Source organism: Pongo abelii, chromosome 18 (assembly GCF_028885655.2).
Source record: "Pongo abelii isolate AG06213 chromosome 18, NHGRI_mPonAbe1-v2.0_pri, whole genome shotgun sequence".
Lineage (NCBI taxonomy): Eukaryota > Metazoa > Chordata > Mammalia > Primates > Hominidae > Pongo > Pongo abelii.
Window position 1 is genome coordinate 47076559 of NC_072003.2, and position 21852 is coordinate 47098410.

Below are 21852 nucleotides of genomic sequence, written 5' to 3' on the forward strand. Positions count from 1 at the left end.
CCATTGTTTCCCATTGACTTGCTATGAGACTGGGTGGGTCTGGGTGTCCTGCTGGGTACTCCACTGACTTCTATGCCAGTGCTTAGCTGACTCCACCAATTGGGTTGGCACAGCAGGACCCAAACTGTTGTGAATCAGATGCCATGCTTTTTGCCATTGCCATGTTCGACATATACTACTCCTTAATAATTACTCAATAATGAAAGCAACTCATTGTTTAAAGGTGTAAATAAATTGACTTTAAAAAGATATTTTGTATTACTATCATAAATGCAAATCCAGCATCAGTTGCCATAAACATGAGACAATACTTTAAAATAAATGCATAACTGTCAAAATAATGCTTTCCAAGTACCATATAAAATACCTGCTGATATTTTACCTCACTGCAAGAAAACACTAGGCTAGAGAAATGAAGCAGGCCCATTTTTGGTAGAAAGGGGAAAATCTTAGAGCCTCAGAGCTAGATGGAGCCCCAGTAAATATCTAGGTCATGGATTGCAAACTGTTTTTCCCCACCAATAATGCCCTTTGTCATCTTCTCTCTCTCTTTCTCTCTGTCTCTTTTTTTCCCCTGGGAACAATGCATAAACTAGCAAAACGTAGGGCTGAACCCTTTCATGGGATTTCTGTTTCTCTGGAGAAACCCAAAGAAACCCATTCTGCAAACCTCGACCTTCATCCCTTCCTCCCTCTTGTGCCACGCTTGTCCCCATACACAGAGAAGTAGCATCAGTGCCCTCCACCACCCACATCAGCAGCTAGGGGGAGACAGAAGCAAGTCAACGGCCGAGGAGTGGAGGGTGGGCTGGGAGAGTTCACTTAGCTTTGTGACACCAGTGCACCCCCACATTGGATAGCACCCAAAGCCCTCATCAAACGTTGAGTGCCATGCTTGTTGAAGGCTGCAAATAATACCCCACGAGCCACCAACTTCCTTTCCGAGGCACATCTGCCTGGACGTCTGTTCTGTTTGGTGCCAAGGCACTAGGGAGGCTTTAAATAGCAGGCTGTTGCCTTTCTCTACATGTGCCTTCAGGCCTGTCTTACCCTCCCCATGGTCTCCCTCATACTCCTTTCCTGAATATCATTTCTTTCCCTTTCTCCTGCACACAAAAGCTCAACACGGAGTTCATTCTGTGAGCCTAACCTTTTGCTTCCCGCACTTGGCTGGCTCAAACGCCACTTGCAAAAATGGTAATCTCAGCGGGGCTGAGCTCAGTTCCTGCTGCCCCTTTCCAAGTTTTTGTTTCGTTGCAGAGTTCTAAACCAGTGTCTCCCTCTGTGCTTGGGAGTAGGAGCAGCATCAGACCATTGAAAATCTACTGGATTGGTTGATACTCATTGAATGGATGGAGATTTCAGAGGCAAACCTAGGCTTCTCCAGAGGAAAGTAAGACTTCAATCCCAGTCCTGCCACTTCCTATGAAACCACTTGTAATCTTGGGTTTCTCTTTGTTATAAAGATAAGAAACGATGTGAATTTCCAAGCTTGTAGTATTGTGGTGAGGACCAATCAGGGAACGTGCATGAGAGTGCCTTGTAAACCTGCCCTGCTGCAGCAATGAGGGCATGGCTTCTGCCAGGCACCTGTAAGCCCTTCCTAAGAGAGTTGAGCAGCTCCCTTAGGGAAAATGTCTTAAATGTTGACTGAATTCTCCCCTCTTCCCACATCTCCAAATGCTAGTAACTGATTTTGTGAAGGTGGTAGGTAAAGAAATGTTTATGCAAATTGGGCCCTGATTAGATGCAAAAAAAAAATGTTGACTGCTTTTCAAGGGTGTTCATTGTTATCTGAGAGTTTTGTTTGCACATGAGATGCATACAATGTGATTCACATCATTGGCCTCACCCTGTCTTATTTGCCTTAATGTAATTGTCTGTTCAGATCCACTGATGGTGAAAATTACGTTTGTCCTTATCAGTGGAGATATTCTAAAAATGAGAAGTTCAAAGAAGGCAGAGGCTTTAATGCAGAGAAAATGTGTTTATTTTCTTAGCTCCTTTGAAACAGTTTTATCCCCTGGAATGGGGTAATTTCTTTGCAGAACAACAAAATGGATGGCTCATGGTAACCCCTCATCAGGGAAGGTGCTAAAAAAAAAAAAAGTGGCCTGATTCAGAACATCTCCATCAGTTCAACAGTGTGTGCTTGGGTAACCTTGAAAGATTTGGAGATTTTCTGAGAAATCCACAATGTGTACTTGAATGCAAAGGTCATTCCAAGCTCTTCCTATACTGAAATGCTCATGCTAGGAATTGTCCCTTAGCTGGGGAGAATATATAGGAAGACAGAGTTTAGATGTGGAGGAAAAGAGTGAAGTTTTCACCTAGTGGAACAGATTCTTTTTTTTGGTCAACGTTTATTATTGAAACTCCCTATCTATAGGATTTTTTCAGGTCAGAGTACAGTGGCACGATCATGGCTCACTGTAGCCTCAATCTCCTGGGCTCAAGTGATCCTCCCACCTCAGCCTCCCAAGTAGCTGGACTACAGGGATGTGCCACCATACCCAGCTCATTGAACAATTTTTTTTTGTAGATACAGGATCTCACTATGTTGACCAGGCTTGTCTCGAACTCCTGGGCTCAAGTGATCCTCCTGCCTTAGCCTCCCAATGTGCTGAGATGACAGGCATGAGCCACCATACCCAGCCTCGGATTTATGAGGTTTTTGTACTTTTTTTCTGTCCAGTACAAAACCTTTGGTTACATGCTCCCTTTCAACCTTATTTACCTTCATGAGGCTGTAGCTTTATGTGGAGTCTTCAACTATCAGATAAGTATAGGTTTCCCAGACTACATAAAATAAAAATAATAGCTAGCATTCTTTGGGTGTCCATACACCAGACACTGTGTGAAAGGCCCAACACATATCATGCCGTTTAATCCTCAAAACATCCCTCTGAGTTGGGCTCTATTGCTATTATCCCCCGTGTTTTGAAGAGGGTAAATAACTTTACCTCAGGTGACACAGCTGGTGACTGGGGAGCTGGGACTTGAGCCCAGGTGTGTCCCTGCCTCTATGGCAGTGATCTAATTAACAACGAGGCCAGAATTTCCTGAGCATATGGTGTGGATCAGGCTCACCCAGGAAAGGTTTTGGAAATACAGCAGGTCCTTAAATAATGTCATTTTGTTCAATGCCATTTTGTTATAATGTTGATGAGGAAAAGAAATTGATTCCCGTCAGGGGCCACTGTTTGTGTGGAGTCTGCAAGTTCTTCCAATACCTGTGTGATTTTTTCCAGATACTCTGGTTTCCTTCCACATCCCAGCTGTGCATGGGAGGCTCACTGGTGCGTCTCCTTGTCCCATCTGGAGTGAGTGCGGGTGTGTGTGCTTTGCCATGGGGTGGCATTTTAGCCAGGTCAGTTCCTTCCTTGTGCTCTGAGCTGCTGGGATGGGCTCCTGAAATCCTTAACTGGAATAATTGGGTAAATAATTATCTTGCTTGTTTTTAATTAATCTTTCTTAATGTATGGATAGTTCACATTTATTTCAGTGTTTAATATCAGAAGTGTTTTGGTTTTTTTCTAGAGGTTTGGTGATGTTTCTGTGACCAGAAACATAGGATCTTAACTCTTATTTCTATCAATTAGCCTATGGTAAAATCGGTTTCGTTATACATTGTTTTGCTTAAAGTTGCAGCATCCAAGAACATATTGGCGACGTGAAGTGAGGATTTGCTGTGCAGTGAAATAATGATGAAGTGTCGCTGGAGGTGAAGCCTGGGAGTGTGTGCTCTGAGATGGTCCTGCCCAGCTTTGGTTAAGACCATGCCCTGAGCCATGTAGGCTGGCATTCCATAAACTTGCCTGGCTCCCAGAATAACCCAGAGGCATTTGCTGTAATACATAATACGTAGGTTCCTAGGCTCCACTTCAGAGCTCCTGAGTCAGAAAAACCCCAAAAGCACCCGGGACATTTATTTGAATAAAGCACTTGTCTAAGGCACTTACCCAAGGACAATTCATCCAAAGGTGCTCAGCACAAATGTATTGAATAAACTAGACCATTCATATGGAAGGTCACTTTTGAATTTGTTGTGGAAAGTGCTTTGGACTAAAACCTGGCTTCCCCTTCTGTTCTGCCCTAATCCGATGAGCAGCCTCTGGCAAGTCACTTCCTCTCTTTGGACCTCAATTTTCCCACTGGTAAAATGAGAATGGCTGAGGTGACCCTTTCTGGCCCTCATGCCTTTGAATAGCATGAATATTTATTGAGTGCACCTTTATAAGAAACATCCAAACACAGGGCTGCAGGCTTTGATTTGGATCTCCCAGCACTAATGTTTAAGGCAAAACACCTTAATTTGCTGTGAAACAGTGAATCTTTGTGGACAGGAGTCCTTTTTGTCTAACGATTGATAAAGCAGGCATCTCCTCCTTCTGGGTAAACACCGAAGACATTACCTAACCACTTAATCCTGTGTGATCCCAAGACGCAATTGTTCCCCTTCACACGGGAGAGGCCAAAGGGACAGACAAGGCAAGTAATAAACATGCCTTAACTTGAAGAGTCCTTCAGTTTCCCAACTCCTTCCACACCTGTGGCCTCATCTGACTTCAACACACATCTGTAAGGTGGGCAGGTCAGGAGCGTTATCCTCATCTGGTCAAGGAGGCGCCCCAGCTCTTTCAAGTCAAGCTGGAGCTGCATTCTCAACTTCTCCAATGTGGGTGCGTGTTCCCCTGAAGAAGTTGTTTGTGAATGAGAGAAGGGAGCTTGTTGGTTCACCCTCAGCACCTAGAACCATGCCCGGCATTCAGCACTAGTAATTACCTGCTGAATGAATGAATGAGTCTGGTCCTCATTCCCTGATTATGACCTCTCAGGAAGTTTAAAGAGGTGCAAGGTGGTCTGTGGGTGTTTAGAGAATCACTTTTATTGCCACAGTCATTTTTATTGTTCTCATGTCTACCGTTAAACTCTACATTTTAGGATGCTGTTGAAAGGCTGTTGAGAACAGAATTTCCTAGTGTGAAAGTTATTAGAGAAATAGGATCAAATGGCTGCTATTCACCCTTGAGAAATTTCTATCTCTGTATGGTAGGTGGGAAAAGAGGGGGAAAACATTGTCTCTCTAGAAGCCCTGATCTAAGGCAGCCACTTCTGATAAGGCTCACCTGAAAGAGGTGGCACCATCATAAAACTATCAGGTGTATCATCAGAAAAGATGACAGCTGGGAGACCCTAGTATCACAAACTAGCTGTGATGCCTTCAGCAAAGTCCTTCACCTTGAATTCTACCTCTTGGGTGGGACAACTCTGAGATGTGTTCTCTGCAGTAACCTCACTCAGAAAATGAGTTCTTCCCTGGGATGTGATGAAAGGCTTTTGAGGTGGCAGCTGGAAGGCCCTTTCAAGAAAGGAACAAGTGCATTACCAACACTGAGTAATGGCATTAGGATCTCTTATATCAGAAGCTACAAACTGGGACCAGCACATGAGCTTGTGTAGCCTGCAATGTTTTAAAATTTTTCAATTTGCTACCAAGACATTTGAAAATCTAGGGATTTCTAATACAATTTAGATTTATACTTTCTCTCAAATAATGGGTCCACATTCTCGCATGGCCAACAATTGGTTGAAGCCAAGTAGCTTCTTCAGCTTCTCACTGACACAGAGGCTATCACCTTTCTCCCAGTAGAGAAACAGTTTTCTGCACCCATGGCAGGCACTGTTGGTGCCTAGCCCTCCTCCCCTGGCACCTCCAATCTCCATGCACACCAGCCAGGTGGCTTCTGACTGCAATTCCCTCTACTTTTTTCCCTGGGAGGTTTCTTTGGACACCTGAGTATTCTCAGCCTAACCACAGGATGGACCAGAAACGTCAGGGAGCTGCCCCTGGGAGCAAGTCTCAAGACGTGATGGATGGGAGGTGGTGAAGAAGTACCTGGACTCCGAGGCACACTCTACATTGTCCCCTGGAGGTCCTGAGTAGGGTTGAACCCTAAATGCCTCCAGCAAGAGCCTACCCATGAACATGCTGTATTGGCTTCCCTTTCCTCCTGGTTTCCTGGAATCACCTACCAAATAAGCAACTTGCACTTAAATAGTTGCCTCAGGTTTTGCTTCTGGGGACCCCAACTTAAGACAGTACGCTGGACTCCTTTCAAAAAGGAAAATCAAAAAAAGGCCTTGCAGCTGACCTTGCCCTGCCTAGCATTTTCTATTCTAGTGCCCTATGAGATGACATTTCAGCTGACACTTGAGACGACAGGTGACAAACCACTCTTTCCAGTGCAGAAGTGGCCTTGGGCATCACTGAACTGCATGTGGCTTGTCTTCAGGGTTCTTGTACCTTGAAATGATCTCTCAATTCCCAGGTTCTCAGAAGGCAGTCACATCTGGACAGTGTTCCTTGACTACCCGTCAATATTCCATCATGTCGTTGCCAGCTGTGAGGAGGAAAGTGACCTCCTAAACAAATCCATGCACATGTAAATGACAGCTGCTGGTTTGAATCTGTTTCTTCTCCCACCACTTCCTCTTCTGATCAAAGAGCCCACCTTTTCATTTGGAGGAACCATTTCTCAACTGGCCTCATTCTGTGAGGTTTAGAGGTAGGAATTGAACTTAGCTCTGTCTAGAGCCAAAGCTACTCCAAAAGTGTTCTTAACCACTACTGTGGGGTGGCTGACAGTACAGGCTCTGGAGTGAGATCTGCCACAGTTCAACTCTCAGCCATACCTCATACTAGCTAGGAGGCTGGGGTAAATGCTGCTCACCTTTCTAGCCTTAATTCCTTCATCTCTCTTATGAGCTTATTGTGAGAATTTAAAAAATATAATAACCAGAAAGCACTTAGTATAGTTCTTGGCTCATTAAAGTGCTCAACAAATAATAACTATTAATGTTTAAATTATTAAGACTCTAGTTGGCTGAAGAAAAGTGATAGGAAAGCTGGAGCCTCTGGTCTTTACTCTGGGAGCTTCTAGAGAACTCAGACTTTGGTTATTTCTCTCCTGTCCTTGAGTCCTACCTACATTGTAAGAGTGAGTGAGTGAGTGACGATGGTGTGTTTGCAGAATTCACGAACCCATTGAATATGCTTCCTGAAGCTTAGCTAAGTGAGCTCCCTGCCAGGAACTTATGTGTGGCCAGCCAGGAATCGTGGCATCAAATAATATTTAATTTCACTTCTTCCTAAATATTACTGAATTCCATTCCCAGTAACTTTTCCTTTTGAAGTTCTCTTTTTGAGGCAGTTGAAGTGGAAAAAGAAATAACCTAGAAGCAAGTAAAACAACCTTATTCAAAAACAAAAATCCTTCAGTTAAGTGCAAGGAACTGGGCCCTTTTGTGTTTTTTTGTGTAAATTATTTAGTATACTGATTATCCAACATGTCCTTTATTATTTTAGAGACGGCTTCTTCCATCCCCTAGGGAGAGTGTTTTTAGCTCCATGGAGCATGAATTTTTTCACTTATCTAGTGATTATTAGGTATAAAAATCCTTTTTGGTAACAGATTCCACTTTTAATGGTCTCTTCAATGAGCAGTTTTCTGTAAATATTGTATAACTCTATTCAGGGAAAAAGAATGCCCTCGCTTCTGGATTCTTTATAACTCCACTCTGATGGGGGCATCTGCTGAGTCCCAGCTTGTGGATCCGCGAGGTTGATGTGGACTCTAGTTCTGGAATCCTCTTCTGTTTGGACTTCCTTTTTCCTTTTTCTTTTTTTGCTTTGATGGCATTTGCATTTCTACATGGCCCTGGAGCCAGACGGTGACACTTGGTAGCTGTGTGACCTTAAACAAGCTATTTAACTTATCTCATGCTCATTTTCCTTATATATAATCTGAAGATAATATCAGCATCTACTTTTTAAGGCTTCAGTACAGATTAAATAAATATCACAGCACTTACTGTGTGCTGGGCACTGCACTGCACTGCCCAGCACATGGTTAGTACTTCATATATCAGCTCATCATCATCATTGTTGTCATCATCGTCGTCATCAGCGTTGTTGTCATCATCAATGTCATCATCATCACCATTGTCATCATCATCGTTGTTGTAATCATCAAGGTCATCGTCATCATCAAGGTCATCATCATCATGCAAGTGGTTTCTTTACTTTCAACATACACAAGCTGCCAAGGGGATAGCCCTAAATATAATTGCCCTCATACAGGATCTGTCTCTGCCAACCCAAGTCCCAGCAGGCTGACTTCATTACTCTGCTCACCTATAAAAGGGATAATAATAGTATTTACTTCACAGTGTCATGAGGATTAGACGAGTTAACAAATGTAAGGTGATTAACACAGTGCCTCACACGTAATGGGTATTCAATAAACAATAAGTCTTGTTGGAGTTCTTGCTTTCAGCTTAGCTCTTTGAGGGCTAAATATGCAAAGCAAAAACCCAATAAATTTATTTTCTCATTCTTAAAGAAATATTGAGTGCCTTCTGTGTGCCTGGCACTGTTCTAGCCTCAGGCAAAGATAAAGTAGTCATAGTGAGTACGACTAACAAGTGACAAGGTTCTCACCTCATTTACTCTCATGGGAGATGACTGACAACTACTATATAGCTATGTTGTATAATAATAAATGCTAATGGAAAAAAATAAAGCATGGCAAGGGAATAGAGAATAAAGAGAGTCAGAATAGGAGATGGGGTTGTTAAAATAGATAGAATGGGCACAGTGGCTCATGCTTATAATCCCAACACTTTGGGAGGCCGAGATGGGAAGATTGCTTGAGTCTAGGAGTTCGAGACCAGCCTGGGCAACATAGTGAGACCCCCATCTCTATAAAATTTTTTTAAAAAATAGCCAGGGATGGTGACATGTGCCTGTGTAGTCCCAACTACTCAGGAGATAGAGGTAGGAGAATTTCTTGAGCCCAGGAGGTGGAGGTTGCAAGTGAGCCATGATTGAGCCATTGCACTCCACCCTGGGAAACATAGCAAGACCTTGTCTCAAAAAAAAGAAAAGAAAACTCATTAGCAAACTCCCCGAGCCACCCGTTGGCCAGGACATTCACCTTTAGAGGCCATAACACTTCCCAGTCAAGCTTCCCATGTAGTTCAGAGAGTAGACTACTGCAGTCTCTAAACTACTGATACGGCACATCATCTAATTAAATTACTGCGCACTGCTGGTTGCAAGGCTAAAGCCAGTGGAGTGATTTGTTATTATCCTCTTGAAGAACAATCGATGGGCAAAATATTATTAGATTTGATTTTTCTAAAAAGCTGCGAGTAAAGTTATTTAATTAAGATTGTGTCAAAGCTTGGCTCTGGTTTCCCCTTTGGTCCTTTTCTTTTCATTTCAACTATGAAAGGGTTCCTCTTAGAAAAATGTGAAGAAACCAGCTTATCTCCATTATTGCCAAAGTACAAGTTGTATTTTGTCAACTTACTCCCAATCCATATTTTAAGTTGCTATCAGGGCTCTTTGTGCAGGAAAAATCTAATCCAATACAACCCATGCTAGAGTGTGGTTGAGCTTCATTTCATGCCGAGAATCCCAAGGAGGGACTATAGTCTGAGTAGAGACTTTGGCTATAGCTCTCCATTTACTCATTCAACTCACTCATTCACTATGAATTAATTCAGCTCCTCATTTGTGCAAGATACTGTGTTAGCAGCAGAGCATACAACTGAAGAAAAGACAAAATTTTGATGTTTCTTCCTCAAAGCCCTTGAACAAACAATGGGAGACTATCTGTAAAAGAGAAATGACTTGATGCCACCAAATTTTATTTGTTTCTCCCTAGGAATGGCCCCTCTTTCTCACTTGTTCAAAAGTAATCTGTCTTTTAAACTCTTGCTTGGTTGAGGTCTCTTCCATGAGGCCTTCCCTGAATACTCCATTTCTTACTTGGAATTCCCACCCCCATATTTTTCCAACTGAGTTTCCTTTGAACAATCTGTACCATATAATTTTTAATCAAATGTGTATTGTTATTTCTATTTTGTCTTATTTCCAAATTAGATTGCAACTTTTTTGAGGGCATGGACAACATCTTCTCCTTTTTTGCCTCAAAACATCTACCTTGTTTAAAATAATCCATTATATGAAAAAGATACTTGCACATGCATGTTTATAGCAGCAAAATTTGCAATTGCAAAAACTTGGAACCAACCCAAATGCCCATCAATCAATGAGAAAGAAACTGTGAGATATATATATATGAATGATGGAATACTACTCAGCCATAAAAAGGAATGAATTAATGGCATTCACAGTGACCTGGATGAGACTGGAGACTATTATTCTAAGTGAAGTAACACAGGAATGGAAAACCAAACATCATATGTTCTCACTAACAAATGGGAGCTAAGCCATGAGGATGCAAAGGCATAAAAGTGACACAGTGGACTTTGGGGACTCAGGGAGAAAGGGTGGGAAGGGGATGAGGGATAAAAGACTACAAATAGGGTGCAGTATATACTGCTCGGAGGATAGGTGCACCAAAATCTCACAAATCCCCACTAAACAACTTACTCATGTAACCAAACACCACCTGTTCCCCAATGACCTATGGAGATAAAAAAAAATTTTTAAAACAAAAATCCATCTACTTCCTTGATCTCTTGCATAGAACAGGCACCCGTTTAATTGCAAACGAGCAAACTTGTTGCTGATGTTCCTCAGATGATTTGGTTTGACTCCAAGAGACTATTCACATCCACCATCCATTCATCCATCTATCCACCATTCATCTTATCCATTTCTTCATTCACCCACCATTCATCCCTCTGTTCACCATCCAGCCAGCCATCTATCACCTGTTCATCTATCCCTTTACCATCCATTCATTCTTTCATTCACCCAGTAAAAGTTCAATTGTGGGAAAACCTATAGTTTTTAAATCCTTTTATTTTATGACTGATATTAATTGCTATATCCAAAATGTCAAGAGAGAATCAGCACAGAAAGTGAATGTTAGAAATGGAATCAGATGCAGATGACTGGCCTTGGTATCTGCCATTTCCTCCCACCCAGATGCCCTTTTGTTCTTAGAAGCCAAAGACAGTCATCTTAGAAGCTTTCGGGCAACAGAATACGTGCAGCCTTTGGAACTAAGAATTACTAGTCTCTACTTTCTAATGGTTTAGTAGTCAATGGACATATATAATTTAAGCCATTTAATTTGCTTTCACATGTCATGTTTTAGAAACAAACGATTTGTGCTAATACAATTGTTATATTAAAAATCATAGTAATTTAAGCTTTCTAAGAATACAAATGTACAGCTCATAACTGTTCTGTTACCATTAGTCACACACAAGAGAACATGACACAAGGTAGGTGTTTTGTCTCTCGGAAAGAAAAACAGCTTGAAAGAACAAAAGCTTGCATATCAATTCCCTGCCAGCCAAAGGGAGTGAGTCCTGTAAAGCATCCAAGACAAAAGGAAGATGGGAGAGAAGGAGACAGAGACAGGGGAGGTGGGAAGGTGAGAGAAAGGGGAAGGAGTGAAGGAGAAGGCTTTCTGAATAGTGAAGGAAACAGAAGGGAAGAGAAAGAGAAAGAAACCTCTGAGGAGGAAAGAGAGTGCTGTGATCTCATAAGGGAGACCTGATCTGCTGGCTGGGAGGAAGAAACCCACTGAGCTGAGCCAGCTCCTTTTGGCCGCCTTGCCTTCTCTGCATCATCATTCAATTCACACCTGGGCCTCTTGGCCGGTGGGCTCTCTTTCACTGCCTTCCCCATAAAATCATCTAATCCTCTTTCTCCCTCTCTCAGACTCTTTCCTCGGAATCAAGCTTGCAATCTTTTGCTGCCTCACAAAACACAAGTCCTGCAGCATCCAAACACAATTAATTGACTTAATGCCTTCATCCACAGCCAAGCAGGTCTGGATAATAAAAAAGCCATAAATAAGCAACGTGGCTATCAAATGCACAGAAAATAGGACCATTGGCATTTACTGGTAGACGCTGTTGGCTTGAATAGCATCAACAATGACTCCAGATCTTCCTTCCAAAATAAAATAAGAAAATGATCCATTTGTTGTTTGGGAAGAGAATTCTATTCATATATTTATTTGGGAGGAAAAAGAAAATGTTGGTGGTTTAAGACCAGAAGCCAAAAAGAAAAAAAAAGCCCGGTTTTATTCTTGAAAGATCTGATTACCAGCCTTTGCAATGTTTCAGGAAAATATTTCAGGACACTGATAATTTGCATGAGTTTGAGAGGTGTTTTTGCAGCTTTTCCAAAACAGAAAAGAAATAAAAAGAGAGGATGGTTTGTTATTCCAAGAGGTAGAAATGCAAAAGAAGTCAGAATATCTTGAAAAAGAAGAAAATGTTTTGGCTTTCTGGCTTGTTGCTGTGTAATTATTTTAAAATATTTCAAATGAGTACTTTGCTGAATTTTCTTTTCCTATAGTAGCTTGAGATAAACATGTGAAAGTGATTGTTCTGACTCTTGTTCCCCAATTCATGTTTATTTATTTATTTTGCTAAATATAACTGTATTTAGAGAAAACCCAGGATTCTCTTTGAAGTTCCAGCCAGAACCTTAAAGCCTCTGAAAAGGCATCAAGGGAAAAACAAAAACAAAGACAAAACTCAGCCTTGGTGATGGCCATACCCAAAATGATACCTACCTTCTCTCTTCCCAGAAAAAAAAGTTTATTTGGATAAAGCTCTCAAGCTATTTCTTTCTTGTTCTAGTGAGAACCTTTTGCTAGTCCTCCTTAAACTCCCTTTCTCCTAAGCCAAATGGATAGACACCTATAAAGAGTAGAGTCAAATACCAACAACTCTGGAACTGAGACAGGAATCCTAGATCTGATTTACTGTGTGATCTTGGATAAGATAGTTAACCTCTCTATGCCATAATTTCCTCATCTACAAAATAAGGATTATAAATGTACATACTCCGTAGAGCTCACTGAGTGTTCACAAAAACCCCACCTACTTACAAAAAGTCACTTATTAGTTATGTACCTGGCACATAACTAATACTCTATAAATGCTAACAATTATTGGTTTCCTATATGAAGCCTCCTACCTCTAAATGTAATACCTCTTCTAGGATACAGATTTTGTAGTAAACTCTGTAAATTTCCTATTTCCAAAGTTGTTTATATTTTTAAATTATTCACACTAGGGATATTTTCTTTATTTTCACATCACAGTTTTTTTTGCAGCCATTGCTTAAGTGAGAACCAATTTATTCTTGATCATCTTTTTTGATGTGATGCTTATCAGTAGTCCCTGAAGAAATCTAATTAAAAAAAAGCTTCAACATCTATAGCTGTCTATGTTGGATTTATTTGCATTAGCTATTTAGATGAGTCTCTCTAGCTTGGCATTTGTCACCATTTGTTTAACTATTTTTCTTCCCAGGAGATCAACATCTTTGCATCCTTCTATCGGTACTTTGAATCTTGTATTTCACTTGAATCCCCACCCCCACGTCAGCGATGAGATATTGATTTCTTCTTGTTGTCATTTAACATTCTCATGGAGACCCTGGCAGACCAATTTACAAATGATTGCTAAAGTGCTTTGGCAAATCGTGGTGTTTTTGACAGAGGAAGAAAAATACAGACTATGAAAATTTTGCACCTTTCAATGGGGTTCACTTAATGCCATGCAGCCTTTCTCTTCATGAGCATTTTCAGTCACCACTAAAGATCCTGTTTGGCTTCTTTGATCCTGTGATGCACAGGGCTCCCTCCTCCAGGCAGGATGTGTCGTCTCTGGACTTTGTGGACTGGGGTTGATTCTTTCATGCCCAGGGGGCCTCACCTCTGGGCCTGTTCCTTTCTTAGAGGTTAGTCTTTGCCTGAGCAGGCACACTTGTTCTGAAACCACCACCATGGGGTTAATTTGCAGATCCTCAACCCACCGGGCAGACTCCACTTTCTGACCCCATCTGTCAGGCCCTGAAATTCATGGTCCTTCCCAGGGCAGAAGCCACGAGCCACAGAGCAAAGCTGCCATCACTTTGTATATTTCAGGGTTATTTATTAGGCCTTGGCTTGGAAGTCTAGCCAGGAGGTTTTCACTCAGGGTCTGTTTGCCTTACGCAGTCTGTCTCTGAAGTGCAATTTGGAGATATAGAGACGTCAGGGTAATTTTCCATCCTCTGGTGACAGTGTTATTATCGACAAGGAAGGATGAGGGCCGCTTGCTGTGCTAATGACTGCTTCTCATTTCATAGGCTCCAGGAGACCCAGGCTGTAAATGACTGCACATAGCCAGGTTCCCCCAGAGCCTCACCTGGAGTTCCTCGCACTGGGGAAGTGATGTTAATGGTTTTCTTTGCAAATTCCTCTCCCACCCACTTTCCTGGCAGGATTATAGAATACCTGTGTCTAGACACCCTGGCAGCTCTGAGGATTTCCTGAGCCTGTTTTCACTCACTCATTGTGATATCTCCTACAGAGGCTGAGTCAACACCCAGTATCGTGAGTGTTGGGGACGTAAAGGAGATGTCAAGATCATAACCTAAAAGTCCCTGCCTCCCACCCGCAGCCCCCTCCCTGACCCTGTGACCCATCACGCTAGCCTTCTGCACCCTTTGATTCTGCGCTTTTCAGAGCCCCGAGAAAGCTCCGAGCCTAGAATGCTACTCCTTTCCCCCTCTTCATCTCCTCAATGTCCACCCATCCTCTGTCACCAGTCATCAGAGAAGCGTCTGTGCCTCCACCCCAGAAGAGGTCAGGCTGGAAAGCTCTTAGAACCTCTGGTTTGCTTCCTTCAGTGCCTTTCTTCTATTTCATATTTGCGTGAGAATGTGCTGGGCCTCTTCCACCCAAGGAACCTGAGAGGCTCCTGTGAGCCAGGGCAGTCTTGAGGCTCTGCCCACCGGCACATTCAGCAGGGAGGAGAGGCTGGCACATGCAAGTTCCTTTCCTTAGTCATCTTTATTGCATGAATGGCTGTGTGGGAGTAGCCTTGGGGTATTCAGTGGGGGAACTGTGAGTCAGTAGAGGGGTATATAATAGGTACTCACCTGAAAATGGTCTTCTGTCTTTCAGTTTAGCCCTGGGAAAGGGTGAAAAAAAGGAGCTGCTACATGGTGGGTTACTTGAGCGTAGGAAGGAGAACAGGCATAGGATCCCATTCACGTTTACTCTTCTTGACATGATATATGGATGTGAATAGCCTTTAGGAGCAAACTCAACACTCAGCTAAATTGTAGTGCATGTCATTTCCAACAGACCCTTGGACTATTAGAAAGGGCAAGATGATTGTCTGTTTCAGCGTTGACTTGTGTGTGCACACAGAACTCTTTATGTAGAAGAGATAATGTATCAAGTGGGGTAAAAAATGGAATCACTGAAAAAAAATTATGTTTTTCCATGGAAGAGTATTGCCCAAAATAGAGCACAGATCAAAACATCTTAATTCTTTACCACTCTCTTTTGGATTGTAAAAATCCCAGTACTCTCCATATTTGCCATGTCAATTACCCAAATGCCCAGGCATTGCAGGAATGTGGCAGAGTTTGAGTTGAGTCTTATGTATTCATTTAGAGAATACTTACCAGGCAGTGGCCATGTGCTGGGTACTGTGACCATGTTTCAGGGTCATGCAAGACACAGTTCCTGTCCTCAGATGGCATGGGGTGATGTGAAGAGCCTGGGGTTTGGAATCACACCACTTTAAATTGGAATTACAAATCTACCATTTACCAGCAGCATAAACTTAGACAAATGCTTAATCTCCCTCATTCCAACTTTCTACATCTGTAAAGTGAGGTTAATGCTGCTTATCTTATAAGATAGTTTTGAAGACTAAATAAGACACAACCATGTATAAAGAAAGTCAGATCGCCGCATGCCCTCACTCAAAATCCTCCAAAGGGTTGTTATGAAATTGGGAATAGAGTTCGAAATTCTTTATGCTGCTACACGATCTGACCTTTGTCTGCCTCTCTGTCCATCTCTCTGGTTTTTGCTGCCTTGCTCTGTGTGCTCCCAGTGTGCTGGCCTCCTCCCTGCGTCTCCAGCCTCCCAAGCATCTTCCTGCCTCAGGACCTTTGTGCTGGCTGCTTCCTCTGGCTGGAACACTTTTGCTTCCAATAATCCCAAGCCTTTTGCTCACATTAATCAAGTCTCTCCTCCAGGGGCATCTCCACAAGAGTTCTTTCCTGCCCTCCAGCCTGAAATATCTCCCATCACTCCGAATTCTTTAACCTACTTTCTTTCTCTTCATAGCCATAATTCCTATCTGACATTATGTGATATGTCTATTTGCTCCCTGTCTGTCTGAAAACTCTGATGAAAGCTGGGCACAGTGGCTTTTACCTGTAATCCCAGCACTTTGAGAGGTCAAGGAGGGAGGATCACTTGAGGACAGGTGTTTTGAGACCAGTCTGGACACCATAAAGAAACCTCATCTCTATGAAAAAAAAAAAAAGGGCAAGACATGTAATTGTGCCTGTAGTCCCAGCTACTCGGGAGGCTGAGATGGGAGGATCATTTGAGCCTAGGAGTTTGAGGCTGCAGTGATCCATGATTGCTCTACTGCACTCCAGTATGGGTGACCCTGTCTTAAAAACAAACAAACAGCAAAAACAAAACTCCATGATAACAGGAGTTATTATTTTTCCATTGCTGTCTCCCCAGTTCCTAGAACAGTGCCTGGTACCCAAGTATTTCCTGAATGAATAAATGATGAAGATTTCCTTGCCCAGTGCTTGGAGTATAGTAGGAACTCAATAAATGTCAGTTCTCTTGCTTCACATTTCTCAGCAAGGAGCTTAAACTTTAGAGTTGAAGATAAGACAGTGTGAGATGGATTTTTTTTGGATTTAGTTAAGCCACATGGATCTTTTTACATCCCAATAACGACACACTGCAGAGCCTAAGAGAAAGTGAATTCTCACTTTATGTTTTAATCAATTTGTTCCACATAAAGTATGTCTGGGGTGATAAGAGCAAGAGTTAGAAAAAAAATAAAGCACTAGAACAATTCATGGAATTTGCTTATTAGTTCTTGTCCTCTCTAGCAGGGCTTGCCTTGAAAGAAGGAGCTGACTAGAGAGAAAGAGCTATATTGACTCTGCAGGAGTAAATGTCACAATTAAAAGTTTCCTTTAATGAATCCTGTGTGAATCTCCCTATTGAAAGATGCATGAATGGAAGCTATTTCTGTCCTTTGCTTTATGAATGAATTGTATGGAGATGTTTCTTTGCTGTAGTGAAAGGCATCCCACATAGAGCACATGCTTCGTGCCTGCACCTCACTAATTGACTCGTGAGTTTATGGAGTGACGATTATGTGCCCGAGGTGGTGGGTGGAGAATGGGGAACTGGGGAAGAAACACCTTGGCAGGTGCTCTGAGAGTGCATTAGGGGAACCTGGATCAGATACGAAGGGGATAGGTTAGGGAAGACTTGCCAGAAAGTATGTTTGAGCTGAGATTTCAAAATTAATAGACATTAACTCGGCAGAGGGTGGTATTGGGACAGTGGTTCAGAATGAAAGTCATTCTAGGCAGAGGAAAATTTGAGAAAGTGGATCCTGGGTTCATAACCTGTCTCTGCCACTATGGAGACCCATCTCTGTCTGTGCCTCAGTGTCTCCAAACGTAATAAGAAGGGTTGGATTAAATGGTTTTTGAAAAGTTCTATCCAGATGGGAATTCTGTTTGATCATACAGGGCACTATTTTCCTTTTCCTCTACCTTCCTGTGCCCTTCCTTCCCTACTACGTGCATTTTCCCTTTCCTTCCTTCTTTGACCCTTCTCTGCCCCCTCCCTTTTATTCTTAGTTATGTGGCCAATCACCAAGGGCAACAGGGAATATTATTTAATGTCTTTGAGAACACTTTGGGCAGAAGGAGTGTCAGATTGCTTCATTAACATTTATTCTAAAATTTGAATAGGGAGAATAAAAATTTTATAGACAGAATAGTAAGTGGGCACACTAAATCTTAGGGTGGTAAAAAGGAAAATTGAGTTCCATAGTAGCAACATTTGGGTAAAGAGGAGATTCTTTTATTGGGTGAATAATCACTCTGTAATTAATCACTCTGTTAGTATAATCATTAACACTGCAAAGGGGTTCGGAGTATGCAACCCCCAAATATGCCACTTAAGCATGAAGATTATTTTGAGCTGAAGGCAATTCAAAAACAGCAGGTGCAAACAAAGCTCTCTATCATCCTCCTTTCTGCCTACATGCAGGGCATAAATTTCCATTTGTGAAGGTGTCCCCCTCATTTCTCCCATACCAAAAATAGAAGACTCTTATCATGGGAGATGGCACTGACTTGAATCTGCACAAACAAACCTTACTGAAATAATCCTTTTCTTCCATTAGTTTTCCATGTATAATGACCTTTCCAGAATTTACCACCCCTAAAAACCCAAACTCTTTTCCTTTGTCTGGTCACTTCTCCACACATTTATCACTCTTTGTTAAAATGGTATGTAAGCTCTCAGGCCTAACTACGTCTTTGGATTTTCACTTCCTTTTCTATGAGAGGTACCTATAAACATAAAAATATTAATATCGATATAATCCACATACTTTTTCTCTTGCTAATCTGTCTTTTGTTAGTTTAATGTGCATGGTCTCAGTTATTGAGCCTAACTATAACTAGTTGAACTATTCCTATATTACCCACAGAATTCTCACAACAGGTATCAATTAATAACCGCAATTTATAGGCGGGAAAACTGAGGCTCTAAGAGGATACTCAGCTAGCAAGTAGTAGAACCAGGCTGGGATTCCTGGTAGCCAGCCCTCAGAGTTCATGCATCTCCACCTCACATTGGCTGACCCTAGATCTGCTGCATGCTGACTATGTGACCTTGGCTCAGCTGCATTTTCTCTGGGCCTCAGTTCCCCCAACTGATCTCTGCATTGCTTTCATTAGTGCTTTCTGATTTGGTCACAAACCCCTGTTCTTTCCCTGCATCTGAAGTCACCATTAGACAAAGGAGGAGAAAACAGCAGGAGACTTGTGAGCTCTGTGGCAAATACTTTGAACTCACTCATTCAAGAACTGGAAATGTATTTAACTCAAGGGCAAAGTAAAGGACAGGATGAGTTTTGGTATACTAGGATAGATAGAGAAGAGAGTAAATTTGGAGTGCATGACAATTTCTAGAGTGGCAAAGAGAATAATAAAAATCAGATGTTGCAGTGGGGAAAAGAAACCTCTCATTCCATCTGGGCCGGATTTACACATGGGGAGTAATTTTGGCAGGGGTAGAGCCTTGGTTTGTTAAATATTAAACAAAAAATATTAATAATCTGGCTCCTTCTTCATGTCTGTCTCTGATGGTACAACAACTCCTAATTCGCTTTACCTCTTCATTCTCTCTTAGTTAGGCTGATATTTCATTCTAGCAGAATTTATTTTGTAGCCAGTGGCAAACCTCCAAAAGGTTTGCCAAAAGCTAGACTTGTAAGAACTCTTCCTCCTTTCCCTGAGAATTCACGAGAGGGGGATGGGACAGAGAACAAGAGACTCTGAAATGTTTCTTGGCCATAACAGCAGAAATACCATGTAGCCCTTCTCTCCCCTTTGCCTTGGTCTTCCCCCATGAAAAAGAACATGCTATCAAAAAGAGAAGACAGGCAGGTGGACCAGATTCGAGGGTATAATTGTGCATATAAAATCCAAATATTCCAGGGCTGGCTTCTCAGAGGAAGGAGAAATACGCTGCATTACCCTGAAGTCCTACAAGATCAAAGTGAGGGAGTGAAGGAGGTAATGCGAAGTGTCTGAATTGCTTGAAGAAACAAAGGCATAAGAAAGATCGCTAGGAGAACAGATATGAAAGATAATGAAGTTTAGCTTGAATTATGGTGTAAGAGTGTGGCTAAAAGTTTCTGAAAGCGTAAGATTAGGGCAGCATAAATAATCTATAAAGACGTTAGTGCCTGTCTTACTTATTTCTCATCCATATTTAAAATACACCAACCTCCTTCATTGTTTCATCGAGCACCATTTATAAAATGGGGACAGCACACCCAGAGAGTTCACTGTCCCTCTGGATGTAATTTTACTGAATTCGCAGTCACATTTTGCTTTCCATTTCTTATAGAAATGCTTGAAAAAAATCCCTAAACAAAGAAATACTTAGCTGACATTTTAAAACACAAACTGTATGCCAAATAAAAGGGCAGGTTGTTAGAAGCTCTTTAGTAAATGATTACGCTTTAAAGGTCTAAATGTACACACATTTTCAAGTACATTTTATAAAATAATTTACTCCCAGTCTGTTCTGAATAATCGTACAAAAATGGTTCATAAGCATAATAAATCTTTCACATACCATCTTTTTGCATACTGTTCTTGAAAGTCTCAATTTGAAGATTATACTTAATGGAATTGTCTGTCGATTTCAATCATTATCATCTGGGGCAGATGGCTCTTTGATTGTGCATTTAATATGCAGGAAAATACTGTGCTGCTTCTGCTTTGGAGTTAGCCTTCCGACAATTCACATTGTGAAGGGTACCTTTTTGCTTAGAGAATTGTTTCTCTTAAACACCAGACTTTATGTATCATTACAAATAAATATATTTAGAGATGAATTTTTCATCGTTAATTTGTTCACCTCATGTATTCACATTTGAAATGGAGCTCATTTGGGATTTATTAGATAAATGATGAATTTGAGAGGAATACGTGCCATGCTGCCATGAAAGCTGGAAGCACCAAGGCAGCTGATGGCTCATGAGGACAAATTTGTCTAAAGCAGGGCCAAATACACAGGGCCTGAGTTCAAGAAGCCATATCATTCCTCGGGCCTTGCTCTTGGAATAATGGATTTTCTCTGAGAAGGTACTGTCCCCAGTGGGTTAACTTTTTGGCATAACCCCCGGCTCTTGTGGAATGAGTTTTTCTCTCAAAATTCTGCCTATATCATTATTTCCATCTTAATCTACCATGTCTCCAGGATAAGTGGAAGAAAAGGAGCATAGAGAACATAGGTCATAAATCTCACTTGTGATGGGCACTAGGTCAGATAGAAGAATTCAGTGAAGAAATTTTTCTACCATTTTAATATGCCCTGAGCATCAACTAACACAGCCACTACTATATACATCAGTGCTCCCTTCTCCCTGGGGGATTCGTTCCAAGACCCTCAGTAGTGGATGCCTGAAACCGCAGCTAGAACTACCAAGGTAGCTGATGAATAATTGCACAGGCCGGGCGTGGTGGCTCACTCCTGTAATCCCAGAGCTCTGGGAGGCCAGTGTGGCGTGGGTGGATCACCTGGGGTCAGGAGTTTGAGACCAGCCTGGCCAACATGATGAAACCCCGTCTCCACTAAAAAATACGAAAATTAGTGGGGCGTGCTGGCACTTTCCTGTAATCCTAGCTACTCGGGAGGCTGAGGCTGGAGAATAGCTTGAACCTGGGAGGTGGAGGTTGCAGTGAGCTGAGATTGTGCCACTGCATTCCAGCCTGGGTGACAGAGTGAGACTCTATCTCAAATAATAATAATAATAATTGTACAAAAATACTTCATAAGCACAATAAATCTTTAACATACTGTCTTCTTGCATGCTATTCCTGAAAACCTCAATTTGAAGATTACACTTAATGGAATAATCTGTCAATTTCAATTATTATCATCTGGGGCACAGGATAGTACTGAACCCTACATATCCCAGACAATCACATTGTATAAGGTGGGTAACTTATATGGTGTGGATATGCTGGACAAAGGGATGGTACTTATCCCAGGTGGGGCTGAGTGGCATGGTGCTAGATTTTATCACGCTACTCAGAACAGTGAGCAATTTGAAACTGATGAATTGTTTACCTCTGAAATTTGCCATTTAATATTTTCGGACTGTGGCTGAGCATGGGTTACTGTGGAAAGCGAAATCACGGATAAAGGGGCACTACTGTCTATCAGTATAAGCAGATAAAAGATAATATCATTTGTGAAGCTT

The 21852-nt window shown here is 41.8% G+C and overlaps 1 long non-coding RNA gene across 1 annotated transcript in view; it reads right to left on the reverse strand.

The window, feature by feature from the left end:
* The window catches only part of LOC112129423 (uncharacterized), a 36542-nt gene extending 22310 nt beyond the window's left edge, over positions 1 to 14232 (reverse strand). Inside the window, exon 1 of the long non-coding RNA XR_002911832.2 lies at positions 13543 to 14232. This is a non-coding gene — a long non-coding RNA (uncharacterized LOC112129423). The remainder of the gene's footprint in view (positions 1 to 13542) is intronic.
* Between the last annotated feature and the right edge of the window lie 7620 nt (positions 14233 to 21852).